General features: G+C 46.6%; 1 pseudogene; it reads right to left on the bottom strand.

Annotated features, from left to right (window-relative positions):
* Positions 1-16,389, bottom strand: part of LOC141258560 (uncharacterized) — a 113,005-nt pseudogene extending 96,616 nt beyond the window's left edge.
* Positions 16,390-16,611: the final 222 nt, after the last annotated feature.

Raw genomic sequence — 16,611 nt, 5'->3', positions numbered from 1 at the left:
GCTGATTTTGGCCTTGCAGGTGGTGCAAATGGCCTTTTTGGGATTATCGGCAGAGTAGTTAAAAAACAACCAGATTCGGGAAGACCTATCAGTTGTACTGGCAACTTCCGTCGTGTTGATGTTACGGGGAACGGTTTCCCGCCTTCTGTCTGCGGCCACCATACTGCTTGTTCTTGCCTGTTGTGATGCTATGCCTCCCTCCCCCTGTGTGCTTCTGTACACGCTCTGCATGTCACCTTGCCAGGTTGGGTCAGTGTCTTCATCGTCCACCACCTCATTTTCCACTTCCGCACACTGGTCCTCCTCCTGACTTTCTGGCAATTGTGTCTCATCATCGTCCACCTCTTGTGACAGTTTCCCACCCAGTTTTGTATGACCGTGGCTGCTCAAATATTTGGGCATTGCTACATGCGATCTCCTCTTGCCCCACTTAAAGTGGACCGACGAGAGGCCCGAATCTATAAATGGAAAAGTGAACAGCTTTTCAGAGTGTCCAAGTGTGAGATCAGTTATCTCCGGCACTCGGCATGGTGGGACGAAGGAGGATCAGGGTGAGGAATATGCATTCCAGACTCACGGCTACTGAGACTTAACCATGTGGAAGACAGGGTGGTGGTGGTGGTGGCTAAGTGACTGGAAGCATTATCTGTATTCCAACCAATAACTTTTTCACACTGCTCTATGTTCAATAGTGGTGTTCTGCAGTCCCCTATTAATTGGAACAGGATGGTCGAGTGACAAGATATGGGTGTTTGTTGTGGCACAATTCCAGCTTGCCCACGGCATGGGCCTCATCCTCTCCATGCACCATCACCATAACGTCCACTTTCCCATCCCATGCCACACGCCATGCCCATTTTAAATGAAGGACAATATTTTCCACGTTCACTGCAAATGGCTGGATTTGAACCGCAATGATATGTGATACGTGTGATGGAAAACCACAGTTTTAAATAGCTGGCCTGTAGGTTACTATTTTTCACAGCGACCTCATGTCAATAACTTCACTGACACACTGCAACAAAATCGAAATGGAGGCCAGAAATGGCTGAATTTGGTGAAAACTTATATGTGATACGTGTTATGGAAAACCAGTTTTAAATAGCTGGCCCGTAGGTTACTATTTTTCACAGCGACCACGTGTCAATAACTTCACTGACACAGTGCAACAAAATTTAAAAGGAGGCCAATATTTTCCACGTTCACTACAAATTTCTGGTTTTTATTGCTGTAATATGGAAAGGATCTGGCTGTATTCTGCAGTGGCAACAAGCAATTCGAGCAAAAAAACTGTGTTCTCTGGATTGCTTTTTAAGCACATAATCAGGATTAAGATAAAAAAAAATTTATCCCTGGCCCCTGATACCTGGGGTTATTTCTAGGAATATCTGTAACAGCAGCAGACAAAACTGGAATGGAGCCTCTTGTGCTGTATGCACTGCAGTCTTCCACATACATTTCCTGCCTGTCTAGCTCTGATATATATTTATATATATATACTAGCTATACTATCCGGCTTCGCCCAGGTTAATAACTGCTGTTAGCAAAATATAATGTGTTAACAAAAATTTATTCTCCACTCAAAAACAACAAAACAAATAGATAGAAATGTAATTATTAAAAGGCAAAAACTAAGCTAATAGAAGCATTTCACAACATATATTTCAACACCAGAGATATTCCACACAGATTTAACTAAATTGGCCAAGTAATGTGAAGTAATCTTCTACTCCTTATTCGAGAGCCTTTTGATAAACGACATTCTTAGTTCTTCCTTCAGGTGCAAACACGAACAGATTTTTGGCTGTCCCAACTCTTGAACAGGCCACATAAAGTTGACCATGAGAAGAGCATGGAGATTGTAAATCGATTCCAACTACATTCAAGGACTGTCCCTGAGCCTTGTTGATGAACATAGCAAATGCCAGTCGAACCGGAAACTGGAGGCATTTAAAATCAAAAGGCAAATCAGATGGAATGAGAGGAATTGTTGGAATGAAAACATCTTCTCCTGTGGCACATCCTGTCAAAATGGTTGCCTCAATTACATGTGGAAACAGGTTCTTAATCAAGAGTCTTGCTCCATTACACAGCTTTGGTGGATACAAATTTCTCAATAGCAGAATAGGTGCTCAAGGTTTTAGAAAGAGATTGTGAGGAGGAAGTCCTTGTGGCTCCAAGGAATTGAGGAACTCAGTTGGATAAAATAATGCTTGAGCAGGGTCTATTACTGTATCCACTGACTTGTAGGTTGTGCACACACCTGGAAGGAGATTTAGAATCTGAAGATTGATCTTGTTGACACTGTCATTTTGGGCAGCTAGAATAGCTCTTTAACCCAGCCAGCCAGAATTTTTGAAGTGGAGTTGAATGTTTGGAAAAATCTTTGCTTTCAACTCCTCAATGGAAGTCACAATGCAACAAAAGTTGCTTGGGAAGGTGATCTGTCCAGTGGTTGAGCTAACTGGTTCCTTGCCATCCCCAATAGTCAACAGCTGGCTCAAAAACAGTCCAGCAGAAACATCGCCTGTCATATAGGCGCTCATGTTTGTGTTCAGTGACATTTTCTTTACTTTTCTCCAAAGGTACGATGCTTTGAGACAGGCATTAAGTTCGTCTGCAGGGGTTGATCTTGGAATAACAAGATTTGGCGGAAGTCACCTGCCAAAACAACAACTACTCCTCCCATGATATATTTGTTGCTAAGCAGGTCTTGCAGCAGTCTGTCCACTGCTTCCAGAGCCCTTTTGTGTGACATGGTGCATTCATCCCAAATGATGGCACTGCACTTTTGAAGCAATTTGGCCAGTCCTGATTAGAGATGAGCGGTGTTCGACTCGAACTGTTTGCCAATCTCAAATTCGAGCTGTTTTGGGCGGTGTTCTAGCCGTTCGGCGAACACGAACACTTTGAAAAAAATTCGGCTGTTCGAGGTTATGTTCAATAACTGTTCGTGCACCAAAATCATAACTGGATTTTTTCTCAGTAATACTGAAAATTAATGTTAATACGCAGTTTGAGTGTACAGCGGGGCGGGGAGAGGGTCAGGGGATGGATCTCTGCAGAAATAATGAAGATCTCCATTTTTTTTTCTCTTTCCCGCATTTACAGTGGGGAGGTGCAATCTGTCAGCCTATCAGCAGCGCACACACGGAGCGAACTGCTTTTTTTCACACAAGCAAGGGCATGTGTCATTGGCAGTGTATGTCACATGTCCTTGCCCTATAAGACCCAGCCATTTACCCGTCGCCACCATTTTCTCACTGCTGCAGCTGCGTGTTAGATGGCACCGCTGTTGCTGTGTGCGCTATACTTTGTTAATTTCAAGTCAATTTTCGCACAAATCTACAGATAGCTTGGGAGTAGGGAACAGTTGTGATTACAGTCCTTTTAAGGACTAGGTTACATGATTTCCTACTATTTTTATCAGGCAGGTCTGTGCTTTTAAATAGATAGGTTGGGAGTAAAGACTAATTGTAATTGCAGTCCTTTTCAGGGCAAGGTTACATCAGTTCCTATCACTTTTATCAGGCAGGTCTGTGCTCTTAAATAGATAGGTTTGGAGTAAAGACTAATTGTAATTGCAGTCCTTTTGAGGGCTAGGTTACATCAGTTCCTATCACTTTTTGCCAGGCAGGTCTGTGCCAATGCTGTGCAAGTTTTTTTTCACAGCATTTGGCTAAATCTAGCAAAGAAAATCCTTTCTGGCCTCTGGCAGTGTGTGTTAGTCAGTGGAGTAGCCTATCAGTGTTGCAAGCTACACCACCTGTGTATAGAATACAAATTTTTTTACTGCACCTAGTGAAGTAAAACCTTTTGGGCATAGCATCATTCTATTAGTCCATCTATACTAACCTCCACCAGGTTGCAAATTCACAATAATTTTTATCTGCATCTAGCTCTGAAAAAATATTTGGGCTCCGGCTTGTAGCAGTGTGTGGGGCTTGTTCTATTAGTCCATCTATACTAACCTCCACCAGGTTGCAAATTCAAAATAATTTTTATCTGCATCTAGCTCTGAAAAAATATTTGGGCTCTGGCTTGTAGCAGTGTGTGGGACTTGTTCTATTAGTCCATCTATACTAACCACCACCAGGTTGCAAATTCAAAATAATTTTTATCTGCATCTAGCTCTGAAAAAATATATCGGCTTCGGCTTGTAGCAGTGTGTGGGACTTGTTCTATTAGTCCATCTATACTAACCTCCACCAGGTTGCAAATTAAAAATAATTTTTATCTGCATCTAGCTCTGAAAAAATATTTCGGCTTCGGCTTGTAGCAGTGTGTGGGACTTGTTCTATTAGTCCATCTATACTAACCTCCACCAGGTTGCAAATTCAAAATAATTTTTATCTGCATCTAGCTCTGAAAAAATATTTTGGCTTCGGCTTGTAGCAGTGTGTGGGACTTGTTCTATTAGTCCATCTATACTAACCTCCACCAGGTTGCAAATTCAAAATAATTTTTATCTGCATCTAGCTCTGAAAAAATATTTGGGCTTGGGCTTGTAGCAGTGTGTGGGACTTGTTCTATTAGTCCATCTATACTAACCTCCACCAGGTTGCAAATTAAAAATAATTTTTATTTGCATCTAGCTCTGAAAAAATATTTGGCTTGGGCTTGTAGCAGTGTGTGGGACTTGTTCTATTAGTCCATCTATAGTAACCTCCACCAGGTTACAAATTAAAAAATAATTTTTTTCTGCATCTAGCTCTGAAAAAATATTTGGGCTTGGGCTTGTAGCAGTGTGTGGGACTTGTTCTATTAGTCCATCTATACTAACCTCCACCAGGTTGCAAATTAAAAATAATTTTTATTTGCATCTAGCTCTGAAAAAATATTTGGCTTGGGCTTGTAGCAGTGTGTGGGACTTGTTCTATTAGTCCATCTATACTAACCTCCACCAGGTTGCAAATTCAAAATAATTTTTATCTGCATCTAGCTCTGAAAAAATATTTGGGCTTGGGCTTGTAGCAGTGTGTGGGACTTTTTCTATTAGTCCATCTATACTAACCTCCACCAGGTTGAAAATTCAAAATAATTTTTATCTGGATCTAGCTCTGAAAAAATATTTGGGCTTCGGCTTGTAGCAGTGTGTGGGACTTGTTCTATTAGTCCATTTATACTAACCTCCACCAGGTTGCAAATTCAAAATAATTTTTATCTGCATCTAGCTCTGAAAAAATATTTGGGCTTGGGCTTCTAGCAGTGTGTGGGACTTATTCTATTAGTCCATCTATACTAACCTCCAACAGGTTGCAAATTCAAAATAATTTTTATCTGCATCTAGCTCTGAAAAAATATTTGGGCTTCGGCTGGTAGCAGTGTGTGGGACTTGTTCTATTAGTCCATCTATACTAACCTCCACCAGGTTGCAAATTAAAAATATTTTTTAGCTGCATTTTGCCTGTAAACTAATTTTGGGCATATTAGCAGTGTGTGGTACTCATTGTATTAGGCCATCTATACCAAGCTCCACCAGCTTTGAAATTAAGAATAATTTTTAGCTGCATCTAGCCCGGAAAAATTTTTTTCTTCCCAATAGTGGTAGCAATAGAGCTATGGGGCGCGCTCCTGGCTAACAAAAATATACGCTTCATAACAAAAAACACCAGCCTAGCGCACTGCATTAATAGGGTGGCATCATCGTCTCTCCCGTCTACGCCGGCTAGCATTTCTGTGCCTATAACACAATGCATTGGTCCGCGCTAGCCACGATGTTGAGGGATCTAAAGCTGCTGCTAATGCTTTATCACAATTCAATTTGCAGATTTTCACAGAGCTCCCCCTCAACGCCCACCCATCGGGCAACAGTTGCCCACCCTCCCTATGGGATCTAGTGGCGAATAGTTGATGCCATTAATCAGAGCGTCAGTTGCCCCGTCGACGTGGCAGGCATACCGTAAGGCATGGGAAGAGTGGACACGACTAGTAGCAGGCATACGGGTTAACCAATGTGAACAAGCCAGATTACAAGTCACCATAGAATTTCTCCACCAGCTAATGATGAGGGGCATATCAGGGGCATCAGCGCAGCGGTGTCTGACTGGAGTAGCATTTCACTGCCAACTACTGAATTGGGGAGATGTGACAAAGAGATTCATCATCAGACAATCCATAAAAGGGTGGAAAAGGGGTCAGCCAAGACAGGAGTGTAGACGTCCCGTCCCGTGTCACTAAAACTGATTTCTCACATCATATCCCTAACACCATTAACATGACACTCACAATTTGAAGCAACACTACTGCTACTGCATATGCGATCGCCTTCTTCGGGCCGCTATGCATAAGCGAATTAGTCCCTCAATCCAAAATTACCACCAGTGGAGGCTTATTACACCAGGACGTAGTCATAGCCAATAATGCAATACGTCTACGCATACGCCAATCGAAAAAGGTTCCAGCGGGCAGGGGTACTTGGGTACCTCTGCAACCCACAAACGGTACACTGAGTCGGGTAACAATAGTAAAAACATATATAACCATCAGATCACAAAGTAATTTCTTCCTATCACACATTGATGGAACGCCATTATCAAGATACCAGTTCCAAGCTATATTTAATAAATGCATAACATCGGCAGGGAACCACCCCAAAGATTACGGGACACATTCATTCCGCATAGGCGCGGCCACGGAAGCAGCAAGAGCAGGACTGTCAGAAACGGAAGTTCAGAGGATAGGGAGATGGAGATCCACGTGTTTGGCGAGGTACATAAGACCGGACTTGTTATCCTAACGTGGTTTGTTTCTTCTACAGGTGACGCTAAGCCAACAGTGTGGGTGATAGGCCACTCGTATATATATTGGGCAGAAAAAAGGGCGAAAGTCCACCCAGGCGGGAAGAAATTAGAGTTTCACAACACATATTTCAACTGGAGAGGTATTAGAGGCCTACTATGGCCACAGGTACTAATGGAGGTAATCAAGGTAGGGAGAGAGGCAAGAGGTCCGGTCATCTTAGTTATACAGGCCCGGGGAAACGACCTAGGTCATTACAAGAGCGCATCACTAACAGCAATAATGAAACTAGACACTGAGCGCTTCAGAGAATTTTTCACAAAACTAACTATAGTATGGTCAGAGATTGTGCCGATAGCGGTATGGCAAGGAGCGCGAGACATCACGGCCATCGAACGGACAAGGCGGGTAATAAATATTCGGATGGCAAAATTTAGAAGAGACAGAGATGGTGTAGTGATACAACACCGACAACTGGAAGGAGATAAAGCAGGCCTCATACGGCCTGGACATATTCCTGTCAGGACTCCAGGATGGAGTGGAACAAGCGTTAAGAGTGATCGATGGGGGTCAGAGTCCTGCATATGAGTACACAGGATCCTCCGTGGCCTGGAAATAGAAAGGACATGTTGGAGAGTTACACTTGTTGCCCAACTTGCAGGTATGGAGACCGAGGGCATGCTGCAACAAGCTGAATTATTTTAGAAATAAAATGCCTTTCTAATGGAATGAGTATAAAGAGTTAATAAAGCTGTGACCGATCCTCACCCATCCAGTTGTAAGAGTTACATTATTGTATTGTCAAGGAAAGGGGGGCGGTAGTGGGGCTGAGCGTCTGGGTTTGGTTGGGGGTCCCCACAGTCTGCCTAGGCTAGATGCATTTAAAAATTCTTATTAGATACACAGGCGGTGCAGCTTGCTTCGCAGCTGGGCTACTACGCCCAAAGTATTGCCTAGGCTAGATGCAGTTGAAAATTCTACACTGACTAGCAGACACTGAAGGTTTGGAGCAGACCTCTGAGTAACCAGCTCTTCAGACTCAACCATCTGTGTTACCCCAAGCCATAGTGTATGTAGTTTCTTACAGCTAAAAGGGGTGGAGCGACCCAACCCACCTGGAATTGACGATGCCAGCGTCACGTAAAACACAGCAAGGGGACTCCAAAAAGAGTCTCCATTTTTTCCAAAAATTGTGGCACAGACACCACTTAAGTGGCATCAATTGCCCCAGAGTTGCTTAAAATGGTTGGTGAGGTGATTTTACCAAATCCTCAAGCTTTTAGTCTCCCCAGGATGACACAGGGGTAGAAAAGTCCTTGCGGATCCATGATTTGTTCATCTTTATGAACTTGAGTCTGTCTACATTCTCAGTGGACAGCCGCATGCACTTATCTGTCAGCACACCACCAGCAGCGATGAACACACGTTCAGAGAGAACGCTGGCTGCAGGGCATGACAAGATCTCCAAGTCGTGAGTGGCGAGCTCCGGCCATTTTTCCAGATTGGAAGCCCGAAATGAGCAAGGGTCTAGTGACACAGTCATAGCTTCGATATTCACTTGGAGATACTCCTGTACCATTGTCTCTAGGCGTTGACTATGTGTCAGACTTCTTGTCTCCTGTGGCCTTGCAAAGGATGGTCTAAAAAAGTGGTGAAACGATTCCACAAAATTGCCGTTACCAGCAGATACTGTGTTACTGTTACGGTTTGAGTGATGAAGATTCGACAGTCCCACGGTTTGCAAGTTAGAACTGTGAGATTCACTACGTGCACCACTGGTGTTTTGTGGAAAAGCACATGTAAGATTCTGCAACAGCCTCTGCTGATACTCCTGCATGCGGGAATCTCTTTCTATGGCAGGAATTATTACGGCAAATTTACTTTTGTACCGGGGATCTAAGAGTGTGGCAACCCAGTAGTCAGGATTACTTCGAATTCTGACAATCGGAGGGTCATGTTGCAGGTAGTGCAGCAAGAAGGCACTCATGTGTCTTGCGCATCCAGGAGCACCAAGTCCTTGTTGTGTTGGTAGCAAGGTAAGAATCATGCTTCCTTCCTCTGCCCTCTCCCCCCAACCTCGCACAACAGAAATGTGATCAAGGTCTCCCTCATCTGATGAGTCTTACATGCCCATCGCCAGTTCGTCCTCCACTTCTTCCTCGGCTCCTGCACCTTCCTCAACAGTTTGGCTGCTACAATGCGCCCTGGTTAATCCCTCTCCCCTACCCTCCCATGCCTGCCGCCTTGGTGCTGCCGACTGTCTGGACCTTGGAGATGTTATCCCTTCTGCATACGACTCCTCCTCTACTTCCTCCACCTCCTCTTGTCCCACCACCTGACTCTAAATTCTGTTTAATGTGTGCTCCAGCATGTAAATCACCAGAAAAGTCATGCTGATAATGGCATCGTCGTCAGCACTAAACATCTTCGTTGCCTTTTCAAAACTGTGCAGAAGTGTGTGTGGTGCCCCTGAGGGTTCAGTCGCCACAGAGGTACTGCATCTCACCCAGAGGTGTGGTATCTCACCCTCAGGTAAGGAAGGAGTATGGCTCGGGACCCTAACACGTGCATCCAACACATACCCGCAGTGGGGGTAGGGCGAGATTGCTCCTAAGGGAGAGCACAGTCCCAGGTCCCTAGCTGGTGGGAGGGACCTATGTAGTGGGTGTGGGTGGAGAAAGCAGCTTAGGGGAGCACATGACAGGGAGAGTATAAATAGGAAGCCATCTTAGAAAGAGCAAGCGAGTCAGAGGAGAAGTGACAGGAGCAGAGGCTCTGCTCCGGAGGCGGGCCTATCCTGGGAGGCCCAGGACTGAAGGAGAGAAGAGAGGAGTGGGAGCAGGAAGGCTCCAGGAACCGAAGGGACCCTTGGTGTACCGGCCGTGCAGAAGGCCACCCTTACGCCCGCTGCTACCAGGAGATAGAGGCGTCAGGGCAGATAAGGGGAACCGGTCCCTCAACTAGCAGAGAAACAGTTAGGCTCAACTAGAAACCGGAGGCTGCAGAATTTCATGTACTGCAGGCCAAAGTCCACACCAGTCTCACTAAGAAGGTAGCCACATAGGACCCAGGGGACCGAACACTCGTCGCCCGCCAAGGCCCGAGGATACATGATAGAAGTGTCACTGGGTGTGAGGTGCAGGGAGAAGGCCAGAGAAAGGAAACACAGAAGGGGGTCCTGCTAAGTTCTCCGGAGCTATCTGGGGGTGTACTGAGCCCCTCACTGAGTACGCACAGCATGACGGGGGAGATTGCACTGGTACCTGTAATCTTGACTGCAACAACTATGAGTAAAGATCTTGGGACTGCATCACACGGACTCTGTGTTCATTACTGACTCCCTGCACTACAACCACCATCATCCACCCATATTGCCCTGAAGCTACACTCTTCCTGTGGAGAGTAATAATACCATTGCTGCAAAACCACCAGCTTCAGAGGACTGTTCCCCAGCGGCGGCCCCTTTGGCCGCACTCCACAGGTGGCGTAGTCGGATATTATAAAACCCATATATACAAATTACCCTTGGATTGACCGCCCTGAGTCACGGACCGGGTCGCCGCCACAGTGACTACAACCCCCAGCGTCTTCCGGCCCGGATCCGGGTACCCCACGGCCCAGGGGGCGCGTCAACTTCATAGGTCCCTGATCTGAGACCACTCCTGCAGCGTGATTTGCCCCACCTCTGGATCTCGTTGGCCCAGGCTATACATCAGAACGTATTGCACCAGGGCTTGTCGGTGCTGCCACAGTCGCAGCAACATGTGCAGAGTTGAATTCCACCGTGTCGGCACATCGCATTTCAGCCGGTGAACTGGCAGGCCCAACGACTTCTGTAGAGATGTAAGTCATTGAGCTGCGGGATGCGAACGGCGAAAGTGAGCACACAGAGACCGTGCCCTCTGCAGAAGGCCATCTAGTCCGGGATAGTGGGCTAAAAATTTCTGGACAACCAGGTTCAACACGTGAGCCATACAAGGCACGTGTGTGACATTGCCCCGGTGAAGGGCCGCACCCAGGTTTGCAGCATTGTCGCACACGGCCTTCCCTGGTTGCAGGTCCATTGGAGACAACCATTCATGAAACTGGGTCTCCAGAGCTGACCACAACTTCTCAGCTGTGTGACTCACATTTCCCAGACATTTCAAAGTAAACACCGCCTGATGCCGTTGAGCCCTGCTGCCAGCATAGTAAGGAGGTGTGCAGGATTCCATCTGCGCAGTTAGAAAGCGGGTGGCATTACCAGACAGGCTTTGGGTGCAGGTGGAGGACCGAGAGGGGGTTGAGGAGGCAGAAGCAGTGGAGGAACTTCTAGATAAAGAGGATTGACGTACAACTCGTGGGGACGGCAAGACTTGGACACCAGCCCCTTGTCCTGCTGTCACCATAGTTACCCAATGCCCTGTCAGCGACATGCAACGCCCTTGTCCATGCCTACTCGCCCAAGTGTCTGTGGTGAAATGCACCCTGTCACACACAGAGTTTCTCAAAGAAGCGGTGATGTTGTGTGCGACATGCTGGTGGAGCGCAGGCACACCTTTCTTTGAGAAGTAGTGCCAACTGGGCATCTGGTACTGGGGCACTGCGACGGACATAAGGTCTCGAAAATCCTCTGTGTCCACCAGGCGGAAAGGCAGCATTTCTGTAGCCAAGAGCTTGCAGATGGTGAAATTCAACCTCTTAGCTTTGTCATGGCTAGGAGGAAATGGTCTTTTACTTGTCCACATCTGAGGGACCGAGGGCTGGTTGTTTTGCTTAGACAGGGTTGAGTAGGGTGTCCCCGGCAAACTTGCCGGTCTGTGAGGAAGATGCAGGCGGAAAAGTTAGGTTGCCTTGATCCAAAGGTGGTGCTCTCGATGTCGGAGAGCGCTCAACACCAGCTGGTGTTTCCACTTCCAAATGAAATGATGACCTGCCAATCACACTGGCTGTTGCGGGTAAAGAGGTGGCAGGTCTGTGTCCAAAAACATGTGCGACTGCTGTCCCCCCAGTCACAGAGGATGAAGAGGCCGCGGATGCAGAAGATGGGGCAGACGGTGGTTGGCACGGCCCGCTAGGCCGCATTGTAGCACAGTGAGCTTCCCACTGCAAGTTATGCTTCATATCCATGTGACGGTTCATGCATGAAGTACTCAAACTATGGATTTTTTGGCCTCTACTTAGCTTTTGGTGACAAATATTACAGATAACACGAGTTGGGTCATCCTTATCGATCTGAAAAAATACCCAGGCTATGCAAGGCTTAGAGCCCATGCGACCTGAAGAGCCACTACGACTTGTGGTCAGAGGCAGAGTTGTGGCTGAGGATGCAGTTGTTGACGTGCTTCCAGTACTCCGTCTCTGTCCAGGAAGGTGCAACCTAACCTCGTCGTCAATAGCATCTGTGACACCCAGCTGCGCTTGGTATCACAGATCCTAGAAGAGTGCATTGATGGAATCCTCCAAAAGAGGCCCCCATAAACATTCACACATCTCCACCTTCCACCTCAGACTAGCAGAGGGAGCCCGTTAGGGATATAAATAGGGAAGGTGGAGCTAGGCAGTTTATTTCCTCTGAAGAGTTCCTGCAGTAGAGAAGCCTAAGAGAGGTCAGTCTGCAGTGGAGCTCAGCCTAGTCTAGAGAACTCAGTTAATAGTTCAGCAGTGGAGCACGAGGCTCCTGTTAGCTAGATTCAGGGAGCCCAGTTAGAGCTTAAGGTGTGCCGGCGCCATAAGATCGGTGAAGCGCGGCAAGTTGCCTTTAGTGTGTATAGCCTAGTGAGGGCCTGAGTAGGCCGAAGGCGAGTGGAGAGTTAGTACACAGGGGGCAGAGGAGCTTAACCAGCTCACCCAGAAGCATTTACCAGACACCGGATCCGAGCTTACCGGGATCTCTATGACCCAGTAAGGCATAACCGGAATCCCTGGAGAACTACAAGTCCCAGGATCGCTAAGGTGCTGATACGTAACAGAGCCAGGAAACGCTTAGGCCCCGCATACTGGGTGCGTGAACTCCAAGACAAGGCCCTACCACAAGGTCAGCCAGCGCAGGACAGAGACAAAGTTAGGCCTACCTCCAGGCAGGTCAGAAACTTACTACGCAGAGGCAAGAAACAGGAGGCCCTACACCCGTTCATTGGGGAGGATCCTGATATGCACCCTTCACCCTACAGTGCTCCGGGATGTGCCTGAATTTCCACCAGTAAAAGGTACTGAAGTGACTACCGTGTCCGTTCCCGTTCTTGCTCTGACCCAGCTGGGTCTCGCCTGTCCTGCATTCCCCCTGCATACGCTTTTCTGAGGCCTAGCTCCACCTGTCGGGAGCTATACCATCGAGTTGTCTTATCACCGGCCTCAGTGGACTACTGCAGCGCTGGTGCTTCTCACCAGATACCACAGGTGGCATCACAAACTCATAAAATTAACAATTATCCACCCTTTTAAAGACTGACCCCAGGGTACGGGCCCGGGAGCCGACCACCGCGATATCCCAAAGGCCAGGCAAAGGCCCGGGTACCGAGTCATCCCCATCCCCTGGGCTAGTCACATCCTCCTCCACCTCCTCTGTTGACCTCATCGACTGGCTGACTGTGGGTTGACAGTAAGTGGGATCTCCAACCTCGTCATTATCACCCTGTGTGTTTTCACACCCGTCGTCCTCAGAGCCAACCTCTTCCTGCCCTGACCGAATAGTCAAGTTGTCGCTCCAATCAGGTATTTGAGTCTCATAATCGTCTTCATCATTGTCTCCACCAACAGGAGTTACAGTTTGGGAACGAGGGTCTACATTATGTTCAAAACCTTCTTCATCTGGTCCTGGATCTGACTCATAAAGATTCTGGGCATCAGTGCAGATCATTTCCTCATCTGGATTAACAGAAGCTCTGGAGCAGACCTCCGTTTCCCAGGCTATAGTATGAGTAAAGAGCTGTGCAGACTCAACCATCTGTGTTACCCCATACTCAGACGGGCAGCTGGAGATTTGGGAGCTGTGAGGAAGCAAGTGCGATTGGGGTGACACCTCTGAGGACTGGAGTATTTGTGATGTTGAAGTTGAGGTGGAGGAGAGCCCACTTGAAGGAGCACTTGATATCCGTTGAAGCACCTGCTGTTTTTGTGCCTCATCTGGAATTTGTAGCGATGAGCGTGTCCGTAAGAAATGGATCGTATCACATTGTCCACGAAAAGAAGTAGACATCTTAGTTTTGCTGGAAGATGGTCTTTCTTCTGCAGATGTTACTCCCCCCCCCACCGAGGGGGGGCTCGACCCACCAGCGGACAGGCACCAGTATTAAGAGAGGGGGGCTGGCCATCAGGGTCCACCGCAGCTCTGGCACAAACCCGGCGACACGGAGGTCGCACGGGCAGGAACGGACTGGCTGTGTCGGCTTCGCACTTTTTTGGTTTTAGAAGGGCATGACATGCCTATATCTGTGTCTCCCCCTCCTTTTACTCCTCCACCTCTTTTCTTTTCCCATGACTATATGTACTTGTCACTTTTCCATGTGTTAGTTGCTTCTTCTGAGCAGTTTGTCAGCTTTTGAACACCTTTGAAGGTGTTTTCTATGTGTTTCTATGTGTTTTTGTTTGCCTGCCATTGGTTTTAACTGTGTTCGAAGGTGTTCGACGAACAGATCGACGAACAGTTCGGCGAACATACGGGTGTTCGACGAACTGAACAGAACTCGAACACTACGGGGATGGCTCAGCACTAGTCCTGATTCCTTGGCAATATTACACATGGGTCTGTCACTATGAGACAGGTTAAGTGGTAGTTTGAATGTCGAATGTGCTGTCCTGCCACCTTTTAAAAGCGTAGCTGCAATTCCCGAAGATGCCACTGCAAATTCAATCTTTTTGTTGTCGAAATTTTGCCAGGATCAAGTTGATTACAAATGTCTTTCCTGTTCCACCTGGAGCATCAAGGGAGACAATCCCACCTTTGTTGGTATCACTGAAACTTAAAATGTAGTTATAGGCGTCCCTTTGGTCTGGTACCAATATTGGCTCTTTCTGAGACACAAATGCTGTCAGTTCATCAATATTGTAGTTTCTAGGAAAATCTCCCTACACATTTGGATGCCTTCAAGATTTCTTATTGGAGCAGGCAAACCAAGCAACTGTAAGGCTTTTCCTGACATTGCTATGCACTGATCTTCAAGGAGCATTAAAGTTTAATTGAACGTTTCCTCAGTGAAGTTAATGAGTTGCTGAGGATTTTCTCTTTCAATCTGCATGAGGATGTCCTCACTGAGATCAGTTTTGTACTTTGTCCAAATCTCAAGAGGATTTGAAATGCTACAGGTTGTTATAATAATAGCAAAGAGGTGTCTTAGTCGCTTTGGGGTTTGTGTGGCTGCTGCTTCACTGAGGGTCATGTCCCAGTGTCCATCATTTTCCAAAAGTCATTTTCTTTGGCAAGCTTCCCAGAATGTTTCACACACATGGCCTCCGACGGTCTTCAGGTCAGAAAATGATGTAGGGCCTTTGACAACATGAAGTAACATGCGCAGGTAGAAACACTCTGCATTTGACGGATGAACAGTGTAGACGCGACCAAGAGTATCAGTTGATTTCACCGCTGGATAGCCTTCAATATCAAGCCCCCGTTTCCTCCGTTCCAGTGTTTTTCTGGAGGCATTCCAAGTGTAGTACTTTGGTAAATCGCAGTAGAGAATTTTTTTTTCAAAAGGGTCTTGTTGACACAGCTCAAAAAAATGCCAAGAGGGTGGTCTTAGGTGGTGTTAGGAGCTGCTGCTGCAAGTTTGCTGGGTTAAAGTAAATTCTCTGTCCATTTTCCAAGTGCACACTCAGATGCACAACTGGTGGGTAGCGCTCATGAATGGAGAATCCTAGTATTCTCCAAACAGCTTCATTGCAACTTATGTACCTGACCATCTGGAATGCCTCCACTTCATCAATAATAGGTCCATTTTTCTGGAGTTCAAAAACTGATTGATCACTTCCTTTGTGGACATATTTGCAGATATACTTGATTGATTTCACAGAGTTGCAAGATTCGACATTTATGTGGGCCTGGAAGATTTTTGAGAGCAAAGGTTTGTAAGGCACTACCCACCTGTTGTCAATTTCTATCTCTTTGAGTGAAGATCCAACAGACATTTTGAGCTTTGCTATGAAACCACCATCCCCTGGCTTTCTTCTTCGGTAGACGGGATATCCATCTTGTCCTGTTTGGGTTTCTTGGACCAGGGATCGTGGGTAATGCTTTGAACACCTGCCATCAATCATGCAGGGAGAATTTTTGTTGAGACTCCCACACGGACCATGGATCATGTTTTTTGTGATGGTGTCAAACAGCAATGGGTCAATCTGAGTGTCTGGCAATTCGGCACTGACGATATTGTCAATTTCGGTAGGCTGTATTTTTAGCTTCAGCCAAATCAAGATGTGGACGTGAGGAAGGCCTCTTTTTTTCCATTCAACTGAATACATCCCGCACTGTGTCACACCATAAATATGTGATTTTGTGATGAGATTAGTCATTTTTGAAAGTTTCTGTTTGAAAACCCGAGCAATAAGGTCATGGCGATTCACTGTTTTTTGGCCCGGAAACAGGTGCCCTCTCTGGTACCTGTCATCAGAGACTTTAGGGAATCTAGTGGTGACAGGAGAGGTGGAAGTTTTATCTTGCCATTTGCACAGCATAAACCTGGCGGTACATCTTTCCGTTTCAGGGCACTGCAGTACATGCAGACCACATCCATTTTTCCTATCTGAACTTTAGGATTATCCTGATAGTTTATGTCTGACTGGTAACAAAAGGCTGCATGTTTCAAATCTCCAACCATTTCCTGTGCCCTGGTGGAAGAAATCAAAAATTCTCTTAGTGGAAAGCTGGCCTTCTCTCTGCAGAGATGACTCATTGGC

Source organism: Phyllobates terribilis, unplaced genomic scaffold, assembly GCF_046119375.1.
Source record: "Phyllobates terribilis strain yellow unplaced genomic scaffold, ASM4611937v1 Scaffold_3__8_contigs__length_932513732, whole genome shotgun sequence".
Classification (NCBI taxonomy): domain Eukaryota; kingdom Metazoa; phylum Chordata; class Amphibia; order Anura; family Dendrobatidae; genus Phyllobates; species Phyllobates terribilis.
The sequence above is the reverse complement of the archived record's forward strand: the minus strand, read 5'-3'. Positions and strand labels throughout refer to the sequence as shown.